At 52.2% G+C, this 4,538-nt stretch overlaps 1 protein-coding gene across 6 annotated transcripts in view; it reads right to left on the reverse strand.

Moving 5' to 3' along the window:
• Positions 1–2,714, reverse strand: part of ATOSB (atos homolog B) — a 13,189-nt gene extending 10,475 nt beyond the window's left edge. For 3 of the 6 annotated variants that reach the window (XR_001884059.1, XM_017865591.1, XM_017865584.1), the window contains exon 1: positions 2,034–2,334. The gene's annotated coding sequence lies outside the window, so the exon portion shown is untranslated. Of the gene's footprint in view, positions 1–2,033; positions 2,410–2,626 lie in introns of those variants that run through there. The other 3 variants (XM_017865588.1, XM_017865589.1, XM_017865585.1) reach the window with 3 other exon arrangements.
• Positions 2,715–4,538: the final 1,824 nt, after the last annotated feature.

Genomic DNA, 4,538 nt, shown 5'->3' on the forward strand with positions numbered 1-4,538 from the left:
AAAAAAAAAAAAAAAAAAAAAAAAGAGGCCTTACCTTCCTGCCCTAAATTTACCATGTTTTTTTTTTTTATAGCAGTTATCACTACCTGACTTCTCCTTCCCCCTATGTAATTTCTTTCTCCCCTTATTAGAATGGAAGCTCCATGAGAGCAGCAACTTTGTTTCATTTGTGCTCATATTCACAGAGCCAACATTAGTCCCTGGCAATGTTCAATAAACACTGACTGAAGAAAACAGGCCCAGGGCTGAGTGAACAGCAATCAGGCGATCTGGATCCTATCTTCTGCCCTTTCACTGTGACATCTGGGGAATCAGTCTCTTTAGCCATAGATTTCCAAACCTGTAAAATGAGGGGTTTGTATCAACAATGACTGCTGAGGGCCTCTGCAGCTCTATAATTCCAATGACTGTTGTTCACTCATATCCATATCAGAGGATAGCCCCAGGCATTCGAACGCTCTGCTGCCTTGTACCAAAGCAGAAAGGCTATATCCTCCAGTCTCGGCACAGCAAACTGATGCCCTTTCTCTTCATGCCCCACCCACTCACACAAACGGCCCCAGTCCTGAGGAAGCTGGAGAGTCTGCCCTAGGCCCGCCCTCTCTGAGAGACTGTCTGGGAAGCAGTGTTGCCATAGCAATCAGCTCCTCCTCAAAAGGCTTCAGCCTGCCCTTTTTTACCCCACCCTACCCCAGGGCTTTGTCTGTCCTCAGCACAATCCCCCCCTCTCCAGCCAGTCTCTCAGCTCCTGGGTGGTTGTGTGAGGAGGCTGGCTTGGGGCCCCTTTTAGCAACACTGTCACACTCATTCAGCCACTGTGTGGAACTCAAGCCTTTCCCACCCTCTCCCAGCCAGCCTAGGGGCAAAAGGAATTCTAGCACTCCATCAAATCCCCTCAGGGAAGCAGAGGAGCCCTCAAGAGAACGAGGTCCTAGTCTCGGTTCTGATAGTGCTTCCAAGCCTGGAGTGTGGGGAGCTACTCCCTCTTCCTTCCCTGAGGCTGGAACCTCACAACCCTTACTGGGTTCAGCTTACAGTCATAGCCCACCTCTCAAAACAGACGGAAGATCCTCAATACTCCTCATCACTTCCCCCCTCCCACAGAAGCCCTAGGGTTCCCCACCCAGGGTAAGGACAAGGGTGGGGAAAATCAGTTTGTGGCAAGTGGTTAAATGTGGCTACCAGTCACTTAGGGGTCTATGCGAGAGACCTGGGTGGTAGTGGTGGGGTTGGGGTCTGAGCCCTGCTGCTGGTTACCATGGTCTCTGGTTACTGAGCACAAAGTCCCGGGCAGGGCACAGCTCCTAGATGGGCAAGGGCCAGGCCAGGCCCTGGGGCAAGGAAGGAAGTGGGAAATGAGCACACCCAGAGTGTAAGGGCAGGGCAGGGAGGGGGAGGGGGAGACAGAGACCAAGGCTGGCTCTGGGAGGAACAGGAACTAGGATGGGGGGTTGACAGGAACCCAGTGGGGGAAGGGTCCCCCGGGACATCAGCTAGGGGAAGAAACCCCAGTCTCAGCTGGACAGATCCAAAATAGACTGAGGAGACAGTCACACAAGCCCTGGTGACAAGCAGGGTCCGACTCCTCTCTGAGTGCTCAGGCCAGGGGGTGAAGTTAAAAGCTGAGCAGACAGGAGTGCAACAGATTGGCCTCTTCACCCAACTAACCCCATCACCCTTGCTCCTAGAACCCAGAACACAAGTATCTTCCTGCAGTTACTACAATGCCCTAAACTGTTACTTTCTCGAAGTACTGGGGGTTCTGTTCTCCCGCCTCAACTGGGGCCTACAACCCCTTCCCCTAGATAGTGCCCGCAGACCCTCTGACACCGCTACACTCTGGACCACCAGCCTTTCTCCATTAAACAGTCCCCCTTCTGTCAAAGCGCCTCCAAGTCCCCTCCCCCTCATGTACCTCCTCCAACTCCCCACATCAGACAGCAACACAGCCCCCTCAGTGTACCTCGCAACACCCCCCCACCCACAACGAAGCGCTCCCGCCCTTCCCCCATAGAGGCCCCTAGAGAATGCACCTTGTTGCCCACACATTGAGTCCCCAACTGCTCCCCCGACTCCGTGTCTTCCCTCAGCATACAGCAGTCTCCAGATTGTCTGCAAAGCGCACCCCCATCCGCGTCCCTTCTTCCACGCTCACCCCGCCCCACACCTGTAGTTCCGTGGATCCCGTTGCACTCGACGAGGTGGTAGTGGTTGGGGCAGTTACTGAGCAGTCCTATCTGTAGTCTCGGCCTGCAAACCTCGCCCCTTCGGTTCGAGCCCCGCCCCCGCAACGCCCAGGCCCACCGTCTCCCCTTGTCCCACCTTCCACCTTCTCCGGACTTGTCCCTTTCCTCGTTTAATTTCTCGAGCTCCTCCCCTGTAGCCCGGGCCCCGCCCCCTTCTGTCCCCGAGCCTCTTTCGCGTTTTCTTTGCATTTCCCCAGGATCCTCAGCTTTTCCCAGGCCCCACCCGCGATCCCCGCCTCCTCTTGGTCTCTCCGCCTTTCACCGGGATCCGCCCCCTCGGATTCCAGCCTGGCAGAAGTCGCGCCAGGCCCCCTTCCACCACGATCCCCCTCCCATCTCAGAGCCTCTCCTCCTTCCGCCCCTTCTCCCTCACGCCTCACCCGGGCGGTCGCGCTCCAACCAGGATCCGCTGGCTCTGATTGGCGGTGGCAACCCCAATGGATGACGGAGGAGACAAAGTGATGGCCGCAGGTCGCCTGAGGTCCCACCCCGGCCACGTGCGGCTTCTGTGATGACAGGTCTAGAGGGGCGGGGCTTCGGTCGAAAGGCTGCTAGCCTGAGCGGAGCGGATCAGGGAGCGGTGGGGAGCCGGAGCCAGGGCGAAAGCCACAAGCCTGAGGGCTCTGAGCCGGGTTGGGGCTCTCTCGCTGCTTTCGCGCCGGTGTGAGCTGCTTGCGAAACTTGAGCCTCTTTGTAGGGATGTCTGGGTTGGCGCGTGCGTTTGCACTAATAGGGGAGGTCCGTAGGGTTTGCAAGGTAGTGCAAGGAATCTCAGGGGTCTGTGAAAATAAGGGAATCTGGGCGGTCGGGTTTAGGTTTGCGAGGTTGAGCAGTTTCTGAAGCCTACGCTGTGCAGGCAGGTGTGAGTTCTGGGATGGACACTAGGAGTCAGATCTGTACCTATTGAGACAGGTCAGCGAGAAGATCTGTGAATTTTACGAGATGAGTGTTGATAGGGAGTTAGGATGGCCCGCAATTGCTGGAGAAAAGTGAGGCCTTTCCCTGGCACAGGTGTCGAATGAACTGCATTACAGTTACATATGTTCTGCAATTTAAGTGGCGCTTGAATCTCTTCTCTCCAACCTCTCCCCATGAGATACAATAAGGGAGGGCGACGCTTTCCAGACACCGGTAGATGGCAGCACAGGACACTTGCAGAACTGAGAGAGCCCAGCTGAGCGCCAATCTGTGGCCTCTCTGTGGAGAGGACCGTGTGGGTCTGATTTAATCAAGTTCTCCAAAAGTCACATTCTTTTTTATTTGTTTTGAGACGGCGTCTCGCTCTTTCGCCCAAACTGGAGTGCAGTGGTGCGATCTCGGTCACTGCAGCCTCCGCCTACTGGGTTCAAGCAATTTTCCTGCCTCAGCCTTCGGAGTAGCTGGGATTACAGTCGCGCGCCACTAGGCTGGAATAATTTTCGTATTTTTGGTAGAGACAGGTTTCACTATGTTGGTCAGGCTGGTCTCAAACTCCTGATCTCAAGCGATCCACCCGCCTCGGTGCCCAAAGTGCTGGGATTACTGGCGTGAGCCACAGCACCCGGCCAAATCTCAGATTCTTTAGGTTCTGTGACTTTATGCCAGTAGTTAACTTAAACTGGTTTACTCAACGTCAATGGTGTGGAAGGTGCAAAAAAAAAAAAAAAAAGAAAGAAAAAATATTTTCTCTGCCCATAAGGAACGTATTGTTTAGACAGTGATACAAATGCCTACATAATCCCAGAAGGGTAAACTAAGAAAGGTTTTGTGTAGTGGGAAAAGCACAGAGTTTGAAGTCATCTAAACTTCTTCAACTTAAACTTCAAACTTCAACTTATGGGTTCAACTTATGAGTTTGTCTCATACCTTTGAGTATTTACTAGCTGTATAGATTTGGGTAAATTACTTGACTTAAAAAAATTAATTGTAGAACAATTTTAGATTTACAGAAAACTTGTAAAAATAGTGCAGAGTTTTCAGATATACGCTATACCTATTATTCTCCTATTATTCTCCTATTATTCTCCTATTATTAACATCTTTCCTTATATGGTTCATTTATTACAATTAATGAGCCAATATTGATACATTAACAATAACGAAAATCCACACTTTATTCTGATTTTCCTTTTGTTTTTTTGAGATGGAGTTGTCACCCTTTCACCCAGGCTGGAGTGCAGTGGTGTGATCTCGGCTCACTGCAACCGCTGCCTTCTGGTTGCAAGAGATTCTCCTGCCTCGGCCTCCTGAGTAGCTGGGATTACAGGCATGTGCCATCACCCCTGGCTAATTTTGTATTTTTTTTTTTTTTTT

The sequence above is a fragment of the Rhinopithecus bieti genome, unplaced genomic scaffold, assembly GCF_001698545.2.
Source record: "Rhinopithecus bieti isolate Rb0 unplaced genomic scaffold, ASM169854v2 scaffold_82876, whole genome shotgun sequence".
Taxonomy (NCBI): domain Eukaryota; kingdom Metazoa; phylum Chordata; class Mammalia; order Primates; family Cercopithecidae; genus Rhinopithecus; species Rhinopithecus bieti.